General features: G+C 40.5%; 1 protein-coding gene across 7 annotated transcripts in view; it reads left to right on the top strand.

The window, feature by feature from the left end:
* Window positions 1–15,000, top strand: part of plcb4 (phospholipase C, beta 4) — a 71,915-nt gene that overhangs the window by 695 nt on the left and 56,220 nt on the right. For 4 of the 7 annotated variants that reach the window (XM_058756513.1, XM_058756511.1, XM_058756507.1 and 1 more), the window contains exon 2: window positions 14,234–14,291. The exons of 1 other annotated variant lie outside the window; for it this stretch is intronic. The gene's annotated coding sequence lies outside the window, so the exon portion shown is untranslated. Of the gene's footprint in view, window positions 1–656; window positions 742–8,231; window positions 8,290–14,233; window positions 14,292–15,000 lie in introns of those variants that run through there. 2 more of the 7 variants (XM_058756508.1, XM_058756509.1) reach the window with 2 other exon arrangements.

The raw sequence follows: 15,000 nt of genomic DNA, 5'->3' as shown, positions 1-15,000 counted from the left end.
CTTGGAAGAATTTTCGCTGGTATTTCCACCAACATGGAAACATACAGTGTAATATTGCACAAGATTTCACTACAGAACATATTCAGATTTCGCATTTAATATCTGGGACATTGTGATCCCTGATTAATGTCTGATCCTCTATATATATATTTAGTCAACATATGTGTGTTTTTGATGGTTGTGTTTATATGGTCCATCGTGTTTCCTTCTTAAATGTCTTTAAAAAAAAAAAAGATACATTAGAGAGTGTTGTTTTCAAAATATACCTAAATTCAAAATGCAGCATCTGAAAAGAAGCACTAATTTATATATTTGCACCATAACTTGTGTACCTTATTTCAGATTTACACTTTGGCATTTAATGCCTCAATGTAAAATATTAATAACAATTTCAAAATAAAGAGTAAAAGCAGAATTACAGGCACTGAAATCAAGATCCAGCCTGACAGAGGGCTTTTGCTCTTAGTGTATCCGCACAGATTCTGATGCCGGGTGTGTTTTTATCAGCTAAAGCTGTCAGGTTCAGATGTGTTTTGTCACGAGTGATCAGTGCGTCACACCTGTTCACGTGAGCGCGCAGGTAGAAGGATGTTTATTCAGTCATAAACAGTATTCTGGTGTGGACGTTCCTCCCAGCTCAATGCTTGGGGATGTTCTGGATCTGTAGATCTGGAGTCTGAAGTCAAGCAGGCGCTGCGAGTCTCAGCTGTGTTTCGGTTCTTGTGAGACGGACCTGATTCGGTACGTGTCTTACTCAAACAGCTTTACGCTTGTTTAGTCGGCTGTTACGCTCTGAACTCTGTGTAATGTCTCAATATCATGTTGTGTTGTTATTGTGTGATTTGAGTCACTATTAGCTCTTTCTTCAAATGTGGTGCATTTCCTGAAATGACAGATTGATTTGTGACTCTTACGTGCTCGAGTTGACTTGTTCATCTTCATGTCATCTCGTGGAGGTTTATGCTTTCTCGTGTTTGAGAAGCGCAGGGTTTGCTCAGAGCCTGTGTTCGACTGTTCTGTGACATGGAACTTTATTCTTGTGCTTTGAGTCCTCAGTCTTTGTCTGCAGCAGCTTTCAGAAGCATGACAAATGTCTAATTTTACTAAATTTTCCTAATATCGGCCGTCATGTCTGTTATCAGTCATAGCAGAAATAGTTAGCTGCTTGGCAGATATTTGCATCCCTGATGGAGCCGGTTCCTGATCAAACTGCCGGTCTGATCAGGGTCGACGCTCCATCTGTGAAACGGTCTCAGACAGAAGTGTTTTTCCATGTAAACAGAGCTGTGTGGTGCTCTGTTGTTGTGTTCTTGCGCTCATGCGTCCGTCTGTGTGCTGTAGGGAAGATGCACTATTATTTTTTAATTAGGCAGATGCAAACACAATGAGTCACGGGCTTCTGGCTGTTATTGTTCACGGTGGCTTTCATGCGGCGGCTGCCGGTTTTCTTTGGGTCGACTGACCGACGTTCGGTGTGCTTTCGCTTCATTCGTCTCTCTGTGCTTGTCTTCACAGGATCCGAGATGTCGCTCGCCCCTTAAATCACTTTCTGCGCAACCGGTGAGTTTGTGCTCGACGCTTCAGCGTGATTCACACTCGCATTAACTTCATTGAGTTGAAAACCGTGTTGTTTCAGTATCTTAGATCAGCAGATGGTTCCTCGTTAGCTGGTTCAGGTCAGAGCTGAAGGTGGTCATGGTTAACCTGGAGGACTAGCAGAAACCTTAAGCGGCTCGTTCTGTGGTATTAAACCCAGTGTGCCGTTGCTCAGGGAGGTTGGTACAGATGGCATCAGTTTATCTAAGGGCCTGGTCACTTCATGTGTTTGCTCTGATTGGAGAGCTATCTGATGGTGAAAAGACCAGGTGTAAATGCCGTCCGAAACGCTTCCGAGGCGGATTTAAATCTGATCGCTCAAACCACTTCAGGAGGTGTTCTGGGACGCATTCAGAGGAAACCGGACAAGTGTAAATGCATCACTCCTCCCCAAACGTGTGAGAGCGTGTTATAGGCTATATGGCATGTAATGGTCAGATATGACGGCGCTAATGCAACACGCATCGCCGCAGATGAGTATCTCTTCAGCAAGCCGACGTGCAAATGAAACTCAAAGTAAGACGCTCAACACACAATCATTCATTAAAAGTAGTGACTAACTCGTCTGTCCAGTGCTGCTCTCTCTCCTGCTGCGGTCTTTGATCTTGAAATCAGCTGATGATGAGTAAAATGCAGCACTTATGTGTTGCTTTCGTTGACGTGAACTTTGTTAAATGTGCACATAGCGCGGGAATTGAAGACCAGATTTATTCCATTTTGCGAAGACACATTTATGTGGCCAAGTGTAAATGGAAACATTTTAACAAATCAGATAGCTGTCCGATCAGAGAAAACGCTACTAACTTTCACTAACTTGCTTAGTAATGTTCTCAAACTGTGGCTCTGTCATGAGCTGTTGGAGAAAGCTGACCGTAGTGTATGCTAACGTCTGCTGTAGCGCTTGTGGTCTTGCTGAGCGTGATAACACTGTGGTGTGTGTTTTGCATAAAGTGTCCTGCAATAATCTAGAAGTCAAGTCACCTGTATTTATATAGCGCTTTTAACAATACAGATTGTGTCAAAGCACTTAACAGTATCAAATTGGAGGACAGAGTGTCAGTAATGTATAATGATAAGATTAAACACTCAATTTTCAATTTTCAGTTAAAGGCATTTCATTATTGAATTCATTATTGATGTCATTGTCTAGCTCAGTTTAGTTTAAATAGTATCTGTGCAATCAAATCGACGATAATCGCTAGAAATTAAGTGTCTTCGTTCACATGCTTGCATACTAGGACTGGGTTGAAAATATAGATTTCCTGATTTTAATTGATCTCGATATTTTCGATAACGATAATTAGACGATATTTTGCCGAGTGTGTTATTGTGCTGATATCTGACTACCGTGGACAGCTGCACTTTTGATATTCTTCATATTCTGTCTGGTCAGTTCACATCAGTGATAGAAATTAATCTTTTCATATAAGTTTAAATAGATTTTTAACTTTTATGGGCAATTTTACCTTTAATAAAGCCATTTACTACATTTACTAAAAGTGTGCATCTTTTGAGTCAAATTGTTACATTTAATCAGTCAATTAGAATACTGTCATGTTGCTCAGAGACGTAAAACAGGCATTATGGTGTCTAAAACGTAAGTCTCTTAATATTAACTTATTGTTTTTTGAACTGTTGTATAAAATCAATATCACATTTGTAATCATGCTTATTTTTGAAGAGAAAACGGCACTCTTCGTGTGATTTTAACTATATGCAATGATATACATTTTCTGTCCCCATATCTTGAATTTTGTGATCATTCTTAAAGCATTTTAATAGACAATCGTGCAGTGAAAAAACACTCTAAATGGGCACGTGCACTGTTTACCACTAGACTTCACGTAATGCGTTCACTCCTTAGGTGTTTTGTTTGTTTTTTGCAAAATACTCGATAATGTCAAATTGCACATCATTAAAACAACAATTACGATATTATCGCAGACGATATATATAGCACACCCCTACTTTAAACTATAATGTAGGCTGATTATTCTTATATATTGAAACAAAAGTGCTTCAGCCAGGATAAAGAATATGAAAAGTGCTCAGAGTTGCTGCAGAAAACAGAAAAAAAGAGTGAGCAACAACAAAAACAGAGCTCATTAACGCTACTTTATCAGAGTAAATGAAAATGTCATCGAATTGGAAACTGGTAATGTATATCGAAATATCGGAAATGTTTAAAAATCATATCACCGTTTTTGAAAAAAATGATATCGCAATATATATTGATATTGAATTATTGTCCAGCCCTATGTGCATCTGTCATCCAGTAATCACAATAATCTTAGTTATGAAACAAAGTATTAGCCTTGAAATTCTGTCAGTTTCATCACTAAATTCACTGGTTTTGTGGCTCTGTAATGTGTGCTGACAGATCACTGATCATCTCTACCTCTTTACTACTAGTTACAGCAGCAAATAAACCTGAATGAACATCAGCAGAATCAGAACAACTTACTGAAATCAATCATGAATGATGTAATCCATCAATCAGTGATTCAACCGTGGAAAGACGTCAATAAAACAGCTTGAGATCAATAATGTCATGTAACATTTACCTCAGAAAAGACATTCAGTGACCTTGAACTCAAAAATATAACTCTAGAGAGGAACATTTCGATCAATATTTGCACTATATTACATATTCATTATATTTGACTGAATCTGTTCTTCAGTATTTAATGTGTGTTTGAATAAATCTGTCATGAAAACACATTTTTATTAAAGCCACCATTTAAATGTCCAATAACAAATTTGGAGTAGAAACAGTTATATGTTTGAAAAGTTGATATAATAACTTTATTTGCCTTATTCGCAATTTAAATGTTTGTACATTTTATTTGAGTGTTGATTATTAAAATAAAAAACAGCAGTGAAATTTAATAGTTGTTTGTTAATTTCAGATTTTAATGGTGATGTATGAAGTGACAGGGTTTCCTGTATAGTATACCGCTTTAGATGAGATGTATCCCCTTAAGAAAACATTTTCCTTAAATATTTCCAGATGAGTGGATATTGAGCTGAATTGAGAGCTTGTGAATTGGACTCTGATCATGACATCTGTGTTTTGTCTGTATGTTGAGTGCGTTTCATTCAGACAGCTCAACGCTTTCACTTTTAATGACTGGACGGAGTGAATTTGCACGTCCTGAAGCGATTATTGTGCCCCCCCGCCGGCCCGAGATCTCCCATCATGCCGTGTTCCTGCGAGCGTCTCTGTAGATCAGCCAGCTGAAGCATCAGGGTTCCTGGACGACGAGCTTCGGCTAAAAATAGCGCAGAACAGAGCGAAGCCGGAGCTATTACTGCACTTTCTAATTGCAGCCCCCTGTGAAACACGTTCAGTCACGGCACTGCTGGGAGCCAGCGTGCGGACGCAATTTACACTTCCAATTAAACTGTCGACCTTTGTGCTATAACTCAGAACGTGACTTCTGAACGCTGCAGCGTTCGCGTCTATTATTACCCGCGTTAGCTGAGGACGCGCACCAGCGTGTGACCTGACGCCGATCCCTTGCTAATTCACTAATATGTGATCACCTGGGTCACGTGACTGCGTCAGGTGATCACATCCGAAGGGTCGAGTCGCCTTTATTTCTACAGTGCTTTATACAATACAGATGGTTTCAAAGCTACTCTACAGAAAATAGTAATTCAGTGATGCAAAGTTCAGCTTTACTGAATATCCTGATCTTAATGTTTATAATACCTTAATATCTTATAGGTGCATGCAGCAGATTGGAGCTGGACGAGAATATAAACAATCGATGCAATGATATAAACAATCAGGCACATCAGCTGGCAACTCGACACAATCGTGTTTCATGTGAGATTTTCTTTTGTGTAGTTAGGGAATGAATTGGTGCTGAAATACTGTAGAGATTGATCGCATGACCTTTGGCCTCAACAGCTACAGGAAGGGTTTCTGTTCCCTGTTAGAAGCGGATCAGTTTGTCAGATAATTATTCATGCTAACTATAACCAAACCAGAGACATATACGCGTTATCTGGAATCGCTGATGGCCGACTGCATCTGGCACGCTGTCAGGAGTGCCGTTTCCCATGATGCCCTGCGGCCGTCCGTTGGATTGGTTCAGATGAGCGGCAGTGATGACTCTGATCCTGATGATGAAGGAGCTCAGTGAAGCTCTCAGGTGCAGGTGAATTTTCATTGATTATTGAGGTGCTGATCGATAGTGATCTGGAATCTGCTGGAAGCGCGTCCGTGTTTCTGATCTCGCTCCTCTGGCTGGTGTTTGTGCCGTCGCTCGCAGGTGTTTGTGTTTCCGCCGTGGCTGTGAACGGATTGACATACTCCCGCCGCCGCCGTGGGATTATCGGCTGCTTTAATCAAGAGAATATTTGTCACCTCGTCTGATGTTACCTGAAATAACGCCGCTTAAAGTCTAAAAATACACGACACTCATTACGTGGATTTGCCAGACTGAACGAACAGAACAGAGGGCTTTATCAGGAGATTTAACCGGATCATTTGTGTTTTATAACGCTTTATTTTAATCTTTGAACAGATTGATAATACAGAGGAGACTGGCTTCTGCTTCAGAACGTTTACTGTAAATCACACATTTTAACCCTGTCGTTCATTACAATTTTATAAAAATTTTATATTGAGAGTTCACGATGTTAGCCGTAATTTAGTTTCATTTTCTCTCTCTGTCTGTTTTATGTTAATGAGCACTTATGATTGGTGTAGTCCACTCAGTGTGGGCGGGTCATATATGCTAATGAGCACTGTTATGATTGGTGTAGTCAACTCTGCGTGGGTGGGTCATATATGTTAAAGAGCTCTGTTATGAATCAGAATCAGAATGAGCTTTATTGCCAGGTATGTTTACACATACGAGGAATTTGTTTTAGTGACAGAAGCTCCACAGTGCAATAGAATGACAGCAACAAGACACAGATAATAAAAAGAATAATATACAAATATACAAAATAGACAATGTACAAAATAGCAAAAAACACAATATATAATATAGACAATTATGTATGTACAGTTATGATATGTGCAAATTTGAAATGAAAATAAGTATGTGTGTTAAATAAATAATGTATTATAGTGTTGTGTGTTCCGCGTTTATTGTCAAGTGTTCATGAGATGGACTGCCTGAGGGAAGAAACTGTTCCTGTGCTGGTCGTTCTGGTGCGCAGAGCTCTGTAGCGTCGACCAGACGGCAGCAGCTCAAAGAGGGACTGTGCTGGATGTGAGGGGTCCAGAGTGATTTTTTTAGCCCTTTTGCTCACTCTGGATGAGTACAGTTCTTGGAGAGAGGGGAGGGTTCCAGTAATCCATGTTCTTGGTCTGTTTGTCTTCAGCAAACTGTTTGCGGGCTTTCTTGTGCATCATCTTTAGGAGAGGCTTCCTTCTGGGACGACAGCCATGCAGACCAATTTGATGCAGTGTGCAGCGTATGGTCTGAGCGCTGACAGGCTGACCCCCCACCCCTTCAACCTCTGCAGCAATGCTGGCAGCACTCATACGTCTATTTCCCAAACACAACCTCTGGATATGATGCTGAGCACGTGCACTCAACTTCTTTGGTCGACCATGGCGAGGCCTGTTCTGAGTGGAACCTGTCCTGTTAAACCGCTGTAAGGTCTTGGCCACCGTGCTGCAGCTCAGTTTCAGGGTCTTGGCAATCTTCTTATAGCCTACGCCATCTTTATGTAAAGCAACAATTCTTTTTTTCAGAACCTCAGAGAGTTCTTTGCCATGAGGTGCCATGTTGAACTTCCAGTGACCAGTATGAGAGAGTGAGAGCGTTAACACCAAATTTAACACACCTGCTCCCCATTCACACCCGAGACCTTGTAACACTAACGAGCCACATGACACGGGGAGAAAATGGCTAATTGGGCCCAATTTGGACATTTTCACTTAGGGGTGTACTCACTTTTGTGGCCAGCGGTTCAGACATTAATGGCTGTGTGTTGAGTTATTTTGAGGGGCAGCAAATTTACACTGTTATACAAGCTGTACACTCACTACTTTACATTGTAGCAAAGTGTCATTTCTTCAGTGTTGTCACATGAAAAGATATAATAAAATATTTACAAAAATGTGAGGGGTGCACTCACTTCTGTGAGATACTGTATGTTAATGAGCTTGTGGCTGGGATGCTGTTCTGGATGGACCGGAGAGGAAGTTTCGGTCTGAACGTAAATGTACACAGGGATGCAGGAACCATCTGATTGATCTGCTTTGTATCTAATTATTTGTCATAATTTGCAGTAAATTATTTTGGTTAAAATACACAATAACCATCTTGTTTTCTGGCTGGTGTATTTTCTCATAACTTTATTATTTTTATTAATGACATTAGCTGCTTTACAACAGAATTTGAATTTGCTTCATATTTGCTGAAGTTTGCATCGTTGATTCTGCTATTTTCCTGCTTTGAATCAATCTGTATTGTATAAAGTGTTATAGAAACACATGTGACTCGACCGCTCTGAATGAATCATGCGATCGCAGGTGTTTGGTCATGTGACCACAGGGCAGCACACCTGTTGCTCTCTCTCTCTCTCTCTCTCTCTCTCTCTGCACTGTTTAACAGCGGCTGACACACGTTCCTCACAGCGTTTGCTTGTGTCTTCCTGTTTTGCAGAAAGTGAGCGCTGTCCTCAGCTCATCGTCCTCTGCTCTTCACCTTCAGCCTCGGCCTGGTAAGACTGCATTAACTCAATTAAACCAGACAGTAATGAGCGGCGTCTGATCATCAGACGAGAGGCATTAGTGTGTTATGTGCTTTATTAGCGTGTCTGTCTTCTGTCAGGATCTGTAGTGTCCACAAACAGCCAATCAGACGGCAGCACTGCTCGCTTCTGTTCATTAAAGCGACAGTTCACCCTAAAATCACCATCATTTACTCTCACTCGTGTCCTGCAGAACCTGTAGGAGTGACTTCCTTCTCTGGAACACAAAAGAAGTCATCAGACCCCGTTGACTTTCATTATAGGGACATAAAAAAACACAATATACTGTATCTAAATATGTGTATGTGTATGTGTATATATATATATGTATGTATATCAAAAATATTTTCCTTTTTTTTTTTTTTCACTGAAATAAGTCATACAGGTTTGAACGACATGATGGAGAGTAAATAATGACAGAATGAAGATTTTCAAAGAATTGTCTTTTTAATATGAGATTTTAAATGAGTGTACGGTCAAAGAGCGCTTTATGGTGCATCTGAATCGTGAGCATGAACATACTACAGTATATAGCGTGTATACTCTCTACAGTATGCATAGAGTAGCATGAACAGTATACAACGGAGCACACTGAGTGAAACACTGTATCCCACAATGCAATGCGCTCAACCACCATCCGGCAGTGATTCTCTTTCTCAGACCAGCGAACATTTTCGAACAAAATTGGACTGAAAGTATGAAAAAAACCGATATGACTGCGTGAGTCATGTGATGTAATGAGGTCATGTGACTGTGTTTCTTATATTATCATAGTTTAGTCTGCAGGCTTAATTATGCAGAGTGTTTAGTACATGAGTGTTTCTGTGTCCTGATGACCAGCGCAAGGTTTTATGGGTAAATACAGGGTTTCTGAGGGTCCTTCAAGTCTTAGATTTGGTTTGATCAAATTTAAGGCCATAGAGAGTTTTAAATAGTATAACAAAGGTCTCAGTTATTTTCAGAGGTCTTAAATTTGGAGTTGGATACAGATATGTGATTATTAAACTTGCTCACAGTCAGTGAGTGCACACATTTATTGTTAATGATGCGTCTTTAATGAATTGACTGTGTTTACAGTATGGTGTTTATATTGTAATATGCTGTAGATGGTTTTATTTGATCTCATCTGTCCGAATGAGCAGCTGAAGTAATAAAGCACAGACATTTCAGAATAAGAGTCCTGCTCTATGTCAGGCTTGTTTATGATTAAAATACCCTCATTCTGCATTTTTCGGGCTATTATTGGTATTTTGGCGACACGGTAAACAGTATCTGACATTTAAATCAATGCAAACTCTTTTATTTTCTCTCTCAACCGCCCGTCACAGGAAAGAAAGACTAAGAACATTATTTATACAACATACTCAGTATGTGTATTTTATTAATATCGGCACAATAATCTTTTATTGTCTTTCTTTGAACACATTATCGTATCAGCAAAATCCAAAATCGACGGATCTGTACTTCAGGTGTATTGATAAATGAGAACATAAATCAGTGTAAGTATTGCAGATGCCCTGCTCTGAGCCTCAGCCTGTTTAAATAATAAAAGAATGATGCGTTTTGAGATTGCATGGGTTCGTTCTCTAGCAGCATGTGGTATTATTTGATTTGTGCAGGTCTTATAAAGGCTTGATGTGATGTGAAGCTCTACAGAAAGCCAGAGTTCATGTTTACCCGCCGCGTCCAAATGAAGCTTAATTGCTGCTCTTTGGAGATTGCGTGTGTTTTGATGGAGATGCTCTTCTGGGAAGACGAGGCCTCCGGTGCATCGGTCCCGTGCGGTCTGACGGCGTTCCCGGGAAGAGCGTTGCCATGGAGACCAGCGTGTGCGGCGGAAGGTTTATCCGCTGATCAGATGAACAGAAGAAGCCACCTTCATCATCAGACGCTCTCGTATCCTCTGTATGAAGTGTGCCATATAAGCGCAGCAGCCCGGAGATATTTACCCACGATCCTCGCTCTTCCTGTAAAAGGCAGTGTTCTATTTCTGTGGCTCTGGAAAATATTCCCTCTTTGTCCTCTCTTGCCTTATCTGCCGGCCTTCGGAGGACAGAATCCCTAATTTGCCGCTCCTGTTAGGTACATATTTGGTCAGAGATAATAGCAGGAATGACGGAGGTCGCTCCCGGGCCGGAAACGGACTCGCTGCTGTCCCGCTCGCGGACGGCTGATTAGCGGCGGCTTGGGGCTCGTTCTGCCCATGTTTGGTAGAACCATTACCTCTACCACAAAAGACTGCTTTATAAATAATCTTCCTGACTTATCTCAGTTCCTCAGCATATCCAATAGCTCAGAACAACTTGATGATGTAACAGGAACTATGGACTCTCTCTTTTCTAGCACTTTAGATGCGGTTGCTCCTTTACGCTTAAGGAAGATTAAGGATAAGAGTCCAACACCGTGGTATAATGAGCACACTCGCGCCCTAAAGAGAGCAGCCCGGAAAATGGAGCGCAGCTGGAGGAAAACTAAATTAGAGGTATTTCGTTTAGCTTGGCGGGAAAGTACCCTATCCTACAGAAAAGCATTAAAAACTGCTAGATCTGATTACTTTTCGTCTCTTCTAGAAGAAAACAAACATAACCCCCGATATTTATTCAATACAGTAACTAAATTAACGAAAAATCAAGCATCAACAGGTGTTGGCATTTCCCAAGAGCATAGCAGTAATGACTTTATGAACTACTTCACTTCCAAGATCGATACTATCAGAGATAAAATTGTATCCCTGCAGCCGTCAACTACAGTATCGCATCAGATAGCGCACTATAGACCCCTGAGGAACAATTCCACTCATTCTCTACTGTGGAGAGGAAGAATTGTATAAACTTGTTAAATCATCTAAACCAACAACATGTATGTTAGACCCGATTCCATCTAAACTACTAAAGAGCTGCTTCCAGAAGTCATAGATCCTCTTTTGGCTATTATTAATTCATCATTGTCATTAGGATATGTCCCCAAAACCTTCAAATTGGCTGTTATTAAGCCTCTCATTAAAAACCACAACTTGACCCCAAAGATCTAGTTAATTACAGACCGATCTCAAATCTCCCTTTTCTGTCAAAGATACTAGAAAAGGTAGTATCCTCACAATTATATTCCTTCCTAGAGAAAAATGATATCTGTGAGGAATTCCAGTCAGGATTTAGATCGTATCATAGTACTGAGACTGCTCTCATTAGAGTTACAAATGACCTGCTTCTATCATCTGATTGTGGTTGTATCTCTTTATTAGTTCTACTGGATCTTAGCGCTGCGTTCGACACTATCGACCACAACATTCTTTTGAATAGACTACAAAACTTTGTTGGCATTAGTGGAAGTGCCTTAGCATGGTTCAAATCGTACTTATCTGACCGCCATCAGTTCGTAGCAGTGAATGAAGAGGTATCATATCGATCACAAGTGCAGTATGGAGTACCTCAAGGCTCAGTACTAGGGCCGTTACTTTTCACGCTCTATATGTTACCCTTGGGAGATATTATCAGGAGACATGGTGTTAGCTTTCACTGTTATGCTGATGATACTCAGCTCTATATTTCTTCGCGGCCCGGTGAAACACACCAAATTGAGAAACTAACGGAATGCATAGTCGATATAAAAAACTGGATGACGAGTAATTTTTTACTGCTAAATTCTGAAAAAACAGAGGTGTTAATTATCGGACCTAAAAACCCCACATGTAACCTAGAACATTATCTAACACTTGACGGCTGCTCTGTCAATTCTTCTTCATCAGTCAGGAACCTAGGTGTGCTGTTCGATAGCAATCTGTCATTTGAAAGCCATGTTTCTAGCATCTGTAAAACTGCATTTTTCATCTCAAAAGCATATCTAAATTGCGACCAATGCTCTCAACGTCAAATGCAGAAATGTTAATTCATGCGTTTATGACCTCAAGGTTAGACTATTGTAATGCTTTATTGGGTGGTTGTTCTGCACGCTTGATCAACAAACTACAGTTGGTCCAAAATGCAGCAGCTAGAGTCCTTACTAGAACCAGGAAATATGACCATATTAGCCCGGTTCTGTCAACACTGCACTGGCTCCCTATCAAGCATCGGATAGATTTTAAAATCTTGTTAATTACTTATAAAGCCCTGAATGGTTTAGCTCCTCAGTACTTGAGCGAGCTCTTATCGCATTATAGTCCTCCACGTCCGCTGCGTTCTCAAAACTCTGGCCGTTTGATAATACCTAGAATATCAAAATCGACTGCGGGCGGCAGATCCTTTTCCTATTTAGCACCCAAACTCTGGAACAGTCTACCTAACACTGTTCGGGAGGCAGACACACTCTGTCAGTTTAAATCTAGATTAAAGACCCATCTCTTTAGCCTGGCTTACACATAACACATTAATACGCTTCTATTATTCAAATCCGTTAAAGGATTGTTAGGCTGCATTAATTAGATCAACCGAACCGAACACTCCCCATAACACACGATGTACTCGTTACATCGTAAGTTGAATGGCATCTGCGCTAATGTTTGTCTGTTTCTTTCCTAGTCTGTTTCTCGGTCCGTGTCCGATCAGATGGTGGGTCGGCGCCGGAGGTGACGTCTGCGGCCCTGATCGTCGGCGGAGACCAGGACGCCCGGATGACCCCAGAGATATATCCCCAGATATATCAACCAAAAATAACAAAATAACTAAAATATAATAAAATACCTAACTACATAATACTACTATTGTTAGAAATTGCAACAAAATTAAAATAGAAATAGAAACTTTTGAACTGCGGGTTTCGTCTGGTCAGAGGAGAACTGGCCCCGACTGAGCCTGGTTTCTCCCAAGGTTTTTCTCCATTCTGTCTCAGAGGAGTTTTGGTTCCTTGCCGCTGTCGCCTCTGGCTTGCTCAGTTGGGGACACTTAATTTCTAGCGATTATCGCCGATTTGATTGCACAGATACTATTTAAACTAAACTGAGCTAGACAATGACATCTCTGAATTCAATAATGAAATGCCTTTAACTGAAAATTGAGTGTTTAATCTTATCATTATACATTACTGACACTCTATCCTCCAATTTGATACTGTTAAGTGCTTTGACACAATCTGTATTGTAAAAGCGCTATATAAATAAAGGTGACTTGACTTGACTTGACTTGTAACACTAACGAGCCACATGACACCGGGGAGAGAAAATGGCTAATTGGGCCCAATTTGGACATTTTCACTTAGGGGTGTACTCACTTTTGTGGCCAGCGGTTCAGACATTAATGGCTGTGTGTTGAGTTATTTTGAGGGGGCAGCAAATTTACACTGTTATACAAGCTGTACACTCACTACTTTACATTGTAGCAAAGTGTCATTTCTTCAGTGTTGTCACATGAAAAGATATAATAAAATATTTACAAAAATGTGAGGGGTGCACTCACTTCTGTGAGATACTGTATGTTAATGAGCTTGTGGCTGGGATGCTGTTCTGGATGGACCGGAGAGGAAGTTTCGGGTCTGAACGTAAATGTACACAGGGATGCAGGAACCATCTGATTGATCTGCTTTGTATCTAATTATTTGTCATAATTTGCAGTAAATTATTTTGGTTAAAATACACAATAACCATCTTGTTTTCTGGCTGGTGTATTTTCTCATAACTTTATTATTTTTATTAATGACATTAGCTGCTTTACAACAGAATTTGAATTTGCTTCATATTTGCTGAAGTTTGCATCGTTGATTCTGCTATTTTCCTGCTTTGAATCAATCTGTATTGTATAAAGTGTTATAGAAACACATGTGACTCGACCGCTCTGAATGAATCATGCGATCGCAGGTGTTTGGTCATGTGACCACAGGGCAGCACACCTGTTGCTCTCTCTCTCTCTCTCTCTCTCTCTGCACTGTTTAACAGCGGCTGACACACGTTCCTCACAGCGTTTGCTTGTGTCTTCCTGTTTTGCAGAAAGTGAGCGCTGTCCTCAGCTCATCGTCCTCTGCTCTTCACCTTCAGCCTCGGCCTGGTAAGACTGCATTAACTCAATTAAACCAGACAGTAATGAGCGCGCCTGATCATCAGACGAGAGGCATTAGTGTGTTATGTGCTTTATTAGCGTGTCTGTCTTCTGTCAGGATCTGTAGTGTCCACAAACAGCCAATCAGACGGCAGCACTGCTCGCTTCTGTTCATTAAAGCGACAGTTCACCCTAAAATCACCATCATTTACTCTCACTCGTGTCCTGCAGAACCTGTAGGAGTGACTTCCTTCTCTGGAACACAAAAGAAGTCATCAGACCCCGTTGACTTTCATTATATGGACATAAAAAAACACAATATACTGTATCTAAATATGTGTATGTGTATATATATATATGTATGTATATCAAAAATATTTTCCTTTTTTTTTTTTTTTTCACTGAAATAAGTCATACAGGTTTGAACGACATGATGGAGAGTAAATAATGACAGAATGAAGATTTTCAAAGAATTGTCTTTTTAAAATGAGATTTTAAATGAGTGTACGGTCAAAGAGCGCTTTATGGTGCATCTGAATCGTGAGCATGAACATACTACAGTATATAGTGTGTATACTCTCTACAGTATGCATAGAGTAGCATGAACGGTATACAACGGAGCACACTGAGTGAAACACTGTATCCCACAATGCAATGCGCTCAACCACCATCCGGCAGTGATTCTCTTTCTCAGACCAGCGAACATTTTCGAACAAAA

Source organism: Onychostoma macrolepis, chromosome 20 (genome assembly GCF_012432095.1).
Source record: "Onychostoma macrolepis isolate SWU-2019 chromosome 20, ASM1243209v1, whole genome shotgun sequence".
Taxonomy (NCBI): domain Eukaryota; kingdom Metazoa; phylum Chordata; class Actinopteri; order Cypriniformes; family Cyprinidae; genus Onychostoma; species Onychostoma macrolepis.
Note: the sequence above shows the minus strand (reverse complement) of the source record. Positions and strands in the feature narration are given on the sequence as shown.